The sequence below is a fragment of the Triticum aestivum genome, chromosome 2B (assembly GCF_018294505.1).
Source record: "Triticum aestivum cultivar Chinese Spring chromosome 2B, IWGSC CS RefSeq v2.1, whole genome shotgun sequence".
Taxonomy (NCBI): Eukaryota; Viridiplantae; Streptophyta; class Magnoliopsida; order Poales; family Poaceae; genus Triticum; species Triticum aestivum.
Window position 1 is genome coordinate 746,508,798 of NC_057798.1, and position 12,660 is coordinate 746,521,457.

The following is a 12,660-nucleotide window of genomic DNA, read 5'->3' on the forward strand; positions in this document are numbered from 1 at the left end:
CTGCTGCATATTTAAAGGCCAAACAGTGAGATTCATCATAAAAATGAATTTGAAAAGAACTCTATATCATCCAACAAAATTCGTCTGGCTAAATTCTTACTAAACTAAGCAAACAGCAATTTAAAAAAAGTGGGCAATGAAAAGCGTTGTAAACTATCTGATTTTCACTATATTACAAAAGTATCCTATAATTGGCACTATTACCCTTCCTCTACATTTCCTATATAATCTGAAACAAATCAAGGCACCTAGAACAAAAAATCACAGAATGAATTCTCGTGCAATGCTTAAAACTGTCCTACAAAATAGGGCCAATTATAGGGCCACCCTATTAACCTCCCTCTAATCAATTACTTCCTACCTCACGCACACACAAAAAATCACATGTTGTTCTGAAAAAAGTGTATATCATGCAACAAATTCATTTGACTAAAATTCTTACTAAACTAAGCAAACAACAATTTACAAAAAAAGTGGACCCTGGAAAGGGTTGTAGGGTTGTAAACTATGTGATTTTCACTATGTTACAACATTAATACAAAAGTACATACAAAAAACCTAAGTAAAACATGACTACAAGGAGCAACAAAGAACTGTTGCACATCAATCACCAGGCAACACAAGTTGGCATTTCAGGCAAATGGCTAAGAAAGCTTGAGCAAGTTTGAGATTACACAAATGCAGTAAGAACATATGGTGGCTGCTAGGCAACACATGTTGGCATTTCAGGCAAATGGCTAAGAAAAGCTTGAGCAAAAGCCAGGCATTGCACAAATACACTAGGCAAAAAACGGTTGAGGGCATGTCAAGGCAATTCAGGCAACTGACTAACAAAACTCCAGCAAAAAAGCCTGACAACTCAGTCACAAAACTTGAGCAAGCCAGGCACACTAGGCAACAGATGAGGGCAATTCAGGCAACTGACTAACAAAACTCCAGCAAAAAAGCCTGACAACTAAGTCACATAACTTAAGCAAACTGACATACATATCTACAACTCAGTCGAAACGAACATGAGAATCGAACCACAGCACATAAACAGCGTCGAACCACAGCACATAAACCTGGTACACAAACATTTCAACAACAATAACCTGTAGCATAGTTGCATTTGTTGAATGAAAAAAAAGTGCTAGGCAACTATATGAGCATCCTATGAGCAGTTGTTGCGCAAATCAGTAGATCAACAAACTAGGACACAAACTATGCATGAGAACATCTCCCTCCCTATCCCTCCACACGCCACGACATCCTACTGAGCATCACCAAGCCTTGAATGCACACCAAAATCCTATCTCACCAGCACCAAAACCAAATCTAGCGAGTGCTTAATCCGTTTTAAATCAGTTAACCTATGCATAATCTCTTCCTAATCTCTTACAAATGGCAAAGGTACTCAGTGATTTCGCCCAAAACTCACGAGATCTGACAAGCCTACACAAAATGGGATCGATATGAACTGACCTGAGATTCTACCCTCCGTCAAGCAGCGAGGTGATTCTGCTCCTCCGCGCGAACCACACGGCGAAGACGTGCGCGTCGACCGTCCTCACCCACGTCTCTGGCGCTGCAGCGCCTTCCGCCTCCGACTGCTGCTGTGTGTTGCGGGTGTGGACGAACAGTCCCGGTCGCCGCATCGACGCGCACGTCGACCCTCCTCGCTCGCGTCTCCGGCCCTGCAGCGCCTTCCGCCTCTGACGGCTGCACCGACGAATGCCCCAGTCGCCGCACCGACGCGCGCCTAGCCGATTAACCACTCCCTGCACACTGCGCACGCTGTCCCTTCCTCACTCCGCCGGAAGACGGCTGCCGAGTCGTCGCACCGCCACCAGTTGCTCCGGATTTGGTGGATTTGCGTCGTTCGCTCGGGGACGGTTTCGAAATGGGGGGATGGGGAGGAGACGGAAGTGCAGAGGGAGGGGGAGAACTGTTGGGACCCACGACCGCTTATCCATCCAACGGGAGTATTCGCACCTCGCCACGACCAGGTGCCACCTGGCGCAAATGACGACGCAGCACCGGGACCGAGCGAACGACGCGCGACCGCGCGATGCCGATCCGACGACGCGCGAGAGCGTGTGCTCGCGCGAGCAAACGAGCACGCGGCCAGTTTTTAGGATTTAGGTTATAATTAATGCACATGTTGATGCATGCTACTGTGGGGCTGAAATCATTTTTTAGGTGTCGTGGTACGAGATCTTGGACAAAACTCTTAGGGTATTTCTAACCGATCCCCAATACAGCCGAATTCTTCGCAGCCGTCAAGTGCTCGATGAAATGCGAACAAGGTAAAAATAAAACCTCGCGTTCCATTGGTATACGATAGCAATTGTTTGTGATTGGTAGTGATTGTTTATAGTGCTTGCTTTAAAATTGTAGAGCGGAGATGAACAAGGCCGAATTCCTCGCATCGTTGGAGTCCTCGGCCATCGTTGGCCTTGGTGATCTCAACTATGACTCATTCTGGGATCATTCGGCCACCCAAGGCACAGAGGACACCGAGGAGGAGCTCCAAGAGGTGGTGGCCGAGGAGGAGGCCGGGGAGGAGGTGGTGGAGGTGACCGAAGCAAGCACCAAAGCCTCAAGGAACCGCGCCCAAAATACAACCAAAAGGAGGACCTTGCGCTTTGCGACGCTTGGTGTGCCATCTCCATGGATGCAACGATCGGAACGGATCAAACCAAGACCATGTTTTGGGAGAGGATCACCGACTACTACAACATCTCCGTGGACGTGCGATCAAGCCGTACACAAGGTTCGCTTGGGCATCGTTGGAGCACCATCCATGATCAATGCAACCGATGGTCAAGTTGCATCGATGAAGTGAACCATGCTCCACCGAGTGGTGTGCAAGTGGCGGAATATGGCCCCAACATCAAAGATCTTTTTAAGCATCGGAACACCAAGTTTGGCCACAAGCCCTTCACTTTGCATCATTGCTACAAAGAGCTGTGCAAGAATGAGAAGTGGATACAAAGAATTGCGAAGACCACTCCGAAGAGGTCAAGGTTGAGCATATGCCTTGAGGACGACGACAAGGTTGATGAAGATGCATGCTAACAATAGACACCAAACAAGATTGCAAAAGAAACAAAGAAGAGGAATGCATTCGGTGGCACTTACAAGGATGAACTTGTGGCAATGAACGAGACCAAGAAGGTTTTGGCGGCCGAACGCAAAGAAGACAAGATGGCGAGGTGGAATGAGTTCAAGGCCTTCGAAGATGAGAAGTGGAAGACCAAGTTGGCGGTCGAAGAGAGAAAGTTGAAGGCCGAGGAACGTAGGCTTGCACTTGAGGAGGAGAGGATTCGTGATGCGAAGAAGGACGAAGAGCGTGCTATTATGTTCATGAATCCAAACACAATGGATGAAACCATAATAAAGTATTGGGAGTTCAGTCGTGGAGAAATCTTTGCCTCTCTTCGGAATGTTGGTGGTGGCTGAGGGGGTGGTGGTGATGGTGGTGGTGATTGTGGCGAAGGGGGTGGTTATGGTGGTCATGGTGATGGTGGTGATCGTGGTGATGGTGGTGGTGGTGGTGATGGCCGAGAGGATAGTGATGGTGGCCGAGAGGGTGGTGGTGATGGTGGCCGAGAGGATGTCGAGGTTGATTTCTTTGCCGAAGACGTCATTTGAGTGGTGGTGGCCGAGAGGGTGGTCATTCATGCCAAAGATTGGCTCAATCCACAACATATACATGCTATGTTTGTGGTGATTTTGACTCAAACATTGTGTTTGAAGTGATGTCTTTTGGGTGAACTTCGCATGTTTAAATTTGAAAAACGTGGTGATATCTTTTATGTTATGACGATTATTGCTATACTTGCTTTAATTTGAATGATTTTAAGATATGTATTGTGTAGAGATTGTGTTTCTGCCGCTAGTATACAAAACGGCCATAAATCTGATTTTACTCCCCTAACTATAGGGGATCGGCTAGGTGCGGCCACTGTTAGTGGAGTAAAATTTTACTCCAACTTTTACTCCAGTAACTTTTAGGATCGGTTAGAAATGCCCTTAAATAGGTAGTCCATCTTAGAGCATCTCTAGCATACCCCTTAAACTGCGGAACTGAAAATGTGTTTTCAGTTTGCGGAAAACACATTTTAAGGGTCAATTTGATCTGCGGCCAAACAGACCCCTCAAACTTAAACTATAAAACCAAATATTTGCTTACATTTTTTCCCACGCCTTCTTCTTCCTCTTGCCCATGTCCAGGGTCTAACTAGAGATGCTCTGAACACGCATACACACATCTGATTTAGACAAATTGAACGCATGCGCATGACACGTACGTACATTCACCCATGCAACACTAGGTGATGGCGGCGTCCCGCGATTTGGTGGTGCCAGAGCGTCCCCGGCGTCGTCCCCAACTCTGTGTCTGACAAAGGCCGGTGCCCCCTGTCCGCCGTGCCGCTTCCCGCTGTCCAACGGCTGCACCACTATCCCTCCCAACCGGCCGGAGTCGCCCTGCGCCAGGCCCCTCTACACGTATCTCATGACCCAACCGAGAGCCCCGAGACGGCAAGCGCGCCGCCGGCGGCGAGCCCCATGATGGCCAGCGCGACCCCCGGTGCGGTGGGCATGAGCAGCAGACTGAAGAGAAGGACGAGAGGCGCCACGAGCACAACACCGACGAGTGTGGCCAGCAGGAAGAGGCCGGAAAGGCCCAGCAACGCAGCACCGAGTGGGGAGGACCTCGGCCACGGCCAACGCGGGGACGTGCGGGTCACTGCGGAGCGCGGACCCTAGGCTCAGCCCCTCCATGTGTCGTCGTGGCCATGGTGAGCTCAGGCGGTGGAGGTCGAGGGAGACGACGATAAGGCTTTTATCTGGCGAGCAGAGGTGGGGACGCGCGGGGCAGCGGCGCCCCGGTCGGGTGGGGCGGCTTCCCGGATGAGCATGGCGGTGACCAGGGACGGACGAGGCAGCGGTCAGGAGCGAGCCATGAAGATTCCGATGGCAGTTGGACTTCCGTCAATGGTCTTTTGCATATACAGGGCACCCTCAGGTTGGCTCCGAAATCCTTATTTTCATAGGTTTAGTGAGATATTTTCCGCGCTTCTTAAAAAAATACAGGTCGGAGTTGTTTACGCTTTCTATTCGGGTCGCTTTTTTTGTTTAAAACTATAAACCGACGGCTATTTTTCAATTTCGTGCGTTTTAAGGGGTATGATGCTCTTAGCTTGTATCTTCTGTTGCTCCACGAAAATCATATGACCTCCAACGAACACCATCTTCCACCAACCCAAAAAACTCCGAACTTTTGGATAAAACTCTGAAATGGATCTTTGACAAGTCATTTTTATACTATTCTGTACGCGAGGTGTACTTGATTTGACCTAAACGGGCATCATGTTCCACGAACCCAAAAAGATAAGGAAAAACATCTTGTTGCTCCACTGGTCAACCTATTAGGCAATCTTATTGTACGAGTGATTATAAATGATAGCTTTCCAATAGTTGACTTGGAAAACTGCTAATAGAGCACGGGCTTGGAGCCTGATTTCTAAAAATAAAAATAGTCAAAAATCAAATTTTTTGTTTCAAAAAATCTTTTTAAAAATATACATGCATATGCAGACATATACTACTTACCTGTAAATTTTCATGATGAAATGCGTACTAATGTGAGCTACACAAAAAAGACAAAATCATGATTTTCTAACACATGTATTATTCCGTTGCCACGGGCCAAATATATATATATATATATATATATATATATATATATATATATATATATATATATATATATATATATATATATAGTACCATTCAAATAAATTGTAATTCATCATGTGGAATATCGGTTCTTCTAATACATATTTTTTCGTCCCATATATGGAGAGGGGGTGAAGTGAAGCTGCTGCCACTCACGATGGCGATGTTTGATGATGGTTTTGCGACGTGATTTTTTTGTACAAACTCAATTGTTCTAATCAGAAATGTTTATTGAAATTGACATAATACGGTTTTCATTCACACTGACAAGTATTCACTCTCACTCGCTTCTTTTTAGAGCAAAAGGCCCGAACCCAGTTCCTCCTAGAAAATGGGTGACAATGATACCCTTTATAGCCCCTAACAGTGCAACAATGTGATGTGGAAGAACTAAAAATAAAATGCTAAAAGCATGATTTACTAAGGATAACCATTCACATACCTAAACATAGTTCGTCGGTGTCAGCGCTTGATGATTCACAACCGAAGTGACAAGGCACGACGGAATAGCATAATAGACAATTAGGAATTGTAGCATCAAAAGAAATTGGAGCGATTCGAAGAGAAACAAGCGCTCGGTTAAACTAAGGCATCACGATGTCCAGGAATCGCGGGCCATCTGCGCGCCCTTCTTTTCCTTTTAATTAAGCAGGAGGAGCGGATGTGTGCACAATGACGTAATGTGCCTAGCAGCTAGGTGGACATGCTATTGTGGGGCCATTGGCTAATGAATGTTACTCCCTCCGCCGGAAATACTTATCCTAGAAATGGATAAAATAGATGTATCTATAACTAAAACAAGTCTAGATAAAACCATTTGTAGGACAAGAATTTCCGGACGGAGGGAGTAAGACTGAAAGATTATCATCAATTGTGCACTACATATCTGATCTTTACAATGCAACAAGACCAGGACTCATTTTTAATACAGCAAACAAAACATTAAATTAGAAATTGCGGGGTTGTTTGGCTGGAGGGACAGTAATTAGGGAGGGGTGGTGGGTGATGGATTATGATTTGAGGTTGAACTCCCACCGTTTTAGAAAGTTTAATATACCTTGGCACTTCATGATGATTCGTCACAGGATGCATTTCAAGATACAAATCAGCCACTCAGAGTTTTTGTCTGCCTTACCAAACATGGAAGTGACACTAAAACCAGAATTCACATGCCTAATCCCACCATGATCGCCCACCCTGTCCCTATTGATGCCAAAGCCAAACATGCGAGAGAAGATATATAGAACAATGCAATGTTGGACAAAAACTATCTTACATGAATAGTCCATTGTCATTCTCTAACAGCTAGCTTCTGGTTAGGATCACCAAATGTACTACTGGAGAATCAAACTACTAAGATCAATGCAAAGAGAAACTACCATTTGAAAAGTAGGCAATGATAAAAATAATAATTTAGAACCTCATTATTTGTTGACACCGTATAGCAATTAAAAACACAGAAGATATGTGACTGCTAATTACTCAACAAATGCATTATGGAAGCTTAAGTTCCATCTGTAATACCTGCAATGTTAGGAGTCATCTTAGCCCAAATAGGCATCATGGCCTTCTCATTTATCCAACCAGAAACCTCCTCTAACAAGGCATGGTCCTGTCAAAGGGTGACACATTTTTCGCTCGGGCATGCCATGTTGGCATGAGAAATAATCTCAAGAGCATCCTATTTAACCAAAAATGTTTCCATTCCAAATTACTCAACGTATTCAATAATCTCATGACATGCAACTTTGTTGCATCCTACACAAATATTCTGTCTTCGGTTGCTAGAACTCATTAAGAGTTGTCTCGAGTGTCCGATCACTGATATGTTCAATGTTCTGCCTTCAAATGATTGGACTCCTGGTTGCTCCATTAGTTTCTCTGCGCCCTGAACTGTGCATATAGCAGGGAGTTAGGTTAACAAAATTTACAGCATCCAAGGACAGCTACCAGCCATAATTAAAACCAAACAGTTAGCCATAATGTCACATTACAAGACAAACCATTTGTGACATTGGTAAAATTGATGATTGTGTAGGTCCAATGCAGAGTGGTATCATCGATAGTCTTGTGCAGAATGGGACCAATGATGATGAACGACTTGAAAGAAAATGATGCCTCAAAATGTGTGCCAACACATCTAAAAAATATGTAAACTACAAAGATGACACGACGTGGTTTAGCTTTGCAACGGGAGAAAGATATCACACGTCCCTAGTCCAATAGGCAAACCATTGTAAAAATAGTAGCTAGTCCATAATTATTTAGTAAAATACTAACTGGCCAATTCCTTTGCAAAGAAATTAACAGGTTAATTCTTCATATCTTGTTAATAATTCTGACCTACAAAGAAAACATGTTGCTCTTGTTTTCAGCACGAAGTTACGTACCGGTACAAAGCACCCCTATGCATGTCCCAAAAGAACAATGCCCTATGGCGACATGGGAAATAACATGCGCCATAATGTAATTTACTTAATAATTAAGCACACAAGTCATCAGGGCATCAAAGAGAAGGCAAGAGAGATTTTTAGCTTATCTGCATCAGTACAGCTACACTAAAAGTGGCAATAACAAAGTATTTCAGCATTTAGGTTAGTATCTTGAAAAGGCCTTGCTTTTGACCTGGTGCTCCAATGCGTCTTTCATGGACTAAAAGAAACAAGAAGCCCATGATGAAAACACCCAGCAACACACAACTATTAAAGGGCCTATGGACTGATTCACAGAAGAGAAAATGCCGGACGTACTTTGTTTCCATGAGGGCCCTGCCGAATCAGCAAATGTCGGACGTATGGCGAACTCTGGCTGAGCGCACCGCTGAACACCATCTCCATTGTCTCCATGAGGGCCGTGCCGAATCAGAATTCTTGCAGTATCTCCAACCACGAGAATTCAACAGAAGCTGTGATGCAGATCCATCAACATCTAACTGAGTGGTTGAGGATTCGACATGTCATGATGATTTCTTACGGACATCATGATGAATAGTGATATCCATGCTATCGGTTAACAGTAGAAAAATATATTTTGAACCAAATACCTGCAATTATAAGAAAATTCGACCATGTTTAATAAAACAAATAAACAACTTCCAAAAATTTCTCAAAATTGTGGTTAATTAAATTCTGGGCATATGCTACCCCAACTAAATTCTATGGCCAAATGCAAGTGCAGAATTGGTGAAACAAATTAATTCCTACATTTTCACCACTAAACAAATCACAATTAGTCACACTGATCACACTCATACCCCTGGGTAGCTATCCAAACTGAATCTCCGGTCAGTTAATCACCAGAATTTACCAATTAAGAATTCAAAACACACTCACGCTCTCATTACTCCATGTTTGACGTGTAATAATAGTCATGATAAAAGACTTGGAATTTGCAGAGTAACATATTTCCCTTCTCGCCTACAAACACACTCATCCAAGAATTAATAGCTTAAATACCAAACTGGACTGTGCGTAGACCTAGCTGGTCTAATTGATGGGCTGAAGCCAAATGCCAGTGCGTTGACACGAAATCATAAAATATAGACACAATGATCAAATTATTCTTTTAATTCAAAAATATGTTATAAGCATGATGGCATCTGGTTTCCATCATACAACGACAAATACTTGTGCATTGGTATAGGTCTTCAATAAATAAAGCATTAGTAAGATAACACAAGTTATTGCATGTCTTCTACCTTTCACTCTCTTTGTCTATCACTTGGCTTCCATTCTCCCTTTCTCTTTCTCCCTCTCCACCTGCTCCTTGACACAATGCTATCACCATTGGTGAAGCTATGAATTAGGGATGAGTGCAACCAGAACAATTATATTATCATTAAGGGTTAATTGCAGAGTTAAACTGAATTCTGATTTCTAAATCATCAAATACAGAGTTGATTACAAGGTGAGCAAACAAAAATCAAAATTTACAAAGAGAAAAAAATCTAAAAGATATACAGGAGTAGCTAAATGTAACATCAGGAACCAATTCTCAAAAAGAGATTTAAGCTGCATTTTGGTACCTATGAGATCACAGGAGCAGGCCATCAGCGCTGACAGTTTCATTTTCATGGTTGAAGATCATAGCATTGCGTCACTTCGAGAAATCCGTACATTCCTCGAGAAATGATCCCAGGAAATGAATAACAAGATGGAGCATCAACTTCTGTAATAGAAAAATAATACAAAAGAATAAAGCTCTGAAAAAAAATCTTACTTGCTCACATTGAGAGATAAAACGATAGTGTGTTGTTACTGTCCAGGTTGACAATTATAGAGTCATCAATAGCAAGTGTAGTCTTAATTTATAGAAGGACAATATAAATCTTGTATATAGAACTCATTCAACAGGTTTAGGAGCCTAAATGTAAGAACATGTATTGACATATCTTTAGTATTATAAATGAAGATAATTTTATGGTCTATTGACGCCATTTGATAAATTAAAAAGAAGGTTCTTACCTGCCACTGGGATGTGAACTATTGTCTAGAATTTCAGATAACCATGCACAATATTTGGTCGAGTATCGGTGTGAACTCACACATGCACACACACACAAACAAAGAAGCCCTCGTCCAACCCGGAAATGAAATCTTGCCCACGCACTCCGCAGGCGAGCTCGTCCAATCTCACTGCCACTCCGTCTCCCTGGCTGCCGTCCTCCGCCTCCATCCCTCGCCTCTCCACCTCCCCCATCCCCATGTTGCTTTCATCGACAACCACCCATTGCCGCTGCCTTCGATGTGGTTACCTTCACCACTGCCACCGCATCACCTTGCCTCGCCATAATCTCCATGCCCTCATTGGTCACGTCCACAGATCAAATAGTAGGACCTACAAACTGGTTATACGCCCAAAAAGTGAGCATGCAAGATCAATGTAAAATCAAACAAGATTCTGCAAACTGAACCACATATAACTCCCATGCAAAGAAGGGTACTCTGCATCAGTTCCATAGTCACATGATAGACAATAGATACTGATTTCCAATCAGATGAGTAGACAATGTTGCGAACCTCCCCATGCGATTCTGCAAAGGGTTACAAAATCGTGGAAGGAAATTTGGGGAAACAATTGAACTCCTCCTAGAAAGGACAGAAATGACGAGTTAAATTATTTATTCTCAAGGGAAAGAATTCAGTAAGCTAATTAATACGTGCAATTGGAAATTACATTTTCTTTTCTTCTAAGGCACTCATTTGCTTCAGACAATATCTCTTCCTGCAAAATTATTCAGTGTACTGTTAGGAACAGTCAATTTTATATCTGAATAAATTTATGTGAGAAAATTTATGAATAGATAATATGATCAAATTTATTTTGTTAAGAGCATACCTTCCTCTAGAGACCAGTGAGATGAAGAAGCATCTGTTGTGTCTGCAATCGTGAAAATGATCAACATTTTGTGTCGTAACATATCGAGGACGACACACCCAAATTATCCCTAGCTTTTATGATGCATTAATTGCAAGGACAACTTACTGACGAAGCTAAAATCATCAGAAGTCTACACTTTAGCCAGCCCAAAATCACCTGTTTTAGACAACATATATAGTCGGAAACAGAAGATATTGCCGTCAGTTCTTTCAAGTATTTTTCATAGTAACTGATTTTATTAGAGTGTACTTACCGATCCGTATACTTTGGTCCTTTGTAAGAAATATATTTGAACACTGAAAAAAAGTACTATGCATGGTGAGCAACCGGCTAGGCTTAACTGAAATGAAATGTGAGTACCAGATAAAGGTTACAAATGTAACAACCTTGACATCTCGATGAAGGATATGATTGGCATGCAAGTAATTAAGCACCATCAGGAGCTGCACAAGCCACACACAGAGTTTCTGCATCCAGAAAAATTGGCATTGCAACGGGGCAAAATTCAGTAAGCGGAATTTGCGGCTACTGAACAAGACATATTACAGAGTAGTTGAGCACCTCCGAGAAATGGTTGCCCTTAGCCTTCTTAATGGCCTCTAGCCGGCAAATGCAGAGGGAAAAACAGAGAACCACAATTTCGTTACAGGTTCCAAATTTAGTTCAGAGCTCACTTCACAAGTTACACACATACATGTCCCCTCCCTCGCAGTAACCGATCACGATGCACACATAGCACCCCTGATGCCAACAACAAAAAACACTCATTTCAGACGTCGGCGGTCACATGAATCCTTCCGTTGGAACATTTTTTTTCTTTTTGAAATTTTCAGTAGGAACATTGAAACGTTGCAAGATAAGATCATAAGAGAAGAGGGGAGGACCATTCTTACCTTCTCCACCCAAGAATCTTTGTATTCCATGATGTAAGGGCTCCTTACTTTTGCGATGAGCTCCATCTGCATGAACAAAATGCCGAATTTCATCCAAAGGTCAAACAAACCATGCATCTAAGTTGAATGCTAACATGTGACATGGCACAAAATAGGGAATGAAAGAGACCTCTTGGTGCGCGGATCGCCGGCACCTGACGGTCTGACGGGCGACCTGGGTCTTCTTCAAGACATACCTGAAACAAGGCATACTTGATATTCAGAGATGGTCCAGGGATTGTGGAGAGCAAGCAAGGGTGGAATTGCAATGGAGTTGCACCAACCTCTTCCTCTCAACATTGTGCCTCACCAGGAGCGCAGAGCCAAAGGAGCCCTTCCCAATCTGCTCCAGCACCTCGTATTGATCCATCTTCTTCTTCTTCTTCCCTAATCTGATTCAGCCCAAATAGCTTCTTCCCTGCCAAGAATCAAACGGCCCTGCTCGAGGGGAGTTCATCTCCATGGGTGGACGCAGCGGCGCGAGGCGAGCACAGGAGGAGTGTTCTGCGCGCCCCCGGAATCGGCCGGCCTAGATGGCGGCGACGGAGAGAGAGTTGGGTGAGTGGGAGGGGCGGATCTGGCCGCCGGCTGAGCCATCTCTCTCTCTCTCTCTCTCTCTCTC

The 12,660-nt window shown here is 43.6% G+C and overlaps 1 long non-coding RNA gene and 2 pseudogenes across 10 annotated transcripts; 1 reads left to right on the top strand and 2 right to left on the bottom strand.

Moving 5' to 3' along the window:
* The first annotated feature begins 2,004 nt into the window (after window positions 1-2,004).
* On the top strand, window positions 2,005-3,744 carry LOC123039543 (uncharacterized; annotated as a pseudogene).
* A 477-nt stretch (window positions 3,745-4,221) lies between these two features.
* Window positions 4,222-4,770, bottom strand: LOC123039544 (uncharacterized; annotated as a pseudogene).
* Window positions 4,771-7,124: 2,354 nt separating this feature from the next.
* On the bottom strand, window positions 7,125-12,340 carry LOC123047113 (uncharacterized). 10 transcript variants are annotated; one of them, XR_006422789.1, is made up of 15 exons: window positions 12,323-12,340; window positions 12,169-12,235; window positions 12,000-12,065; window positions 11,668-11,847; window positions 11,493-11,573; window positions 11,360-11,402; window positions 11,212-11,262; window positions 11,065-11,106; window positions 10,903-10,950; window positions 10,746-10,814; window positions 10,191-10,570; window positions 9,752-9,894; window positions 9,425-9,503; window positions 8,478-8,770; window positions 7,125-7,620 (listed from the first exon to the last, which is right to left on the bottom strand). It is a non-coding gene; the product is annotated as an uncharacterized lncRNA (long non-coding RNA). The 10 variants fall into 10 exon arrangements; XR_006422790.1 differs by having other exon boundaries at window positions 8,478-8,632; window positions 10,271-10,814; XR_006422794.1 differs by having other exon boundaries at window positions 8,478-8,659; window positions 10,271-10,814.
* Window positions 12,341-12,660: the final 320 nt, after the last annotated feature.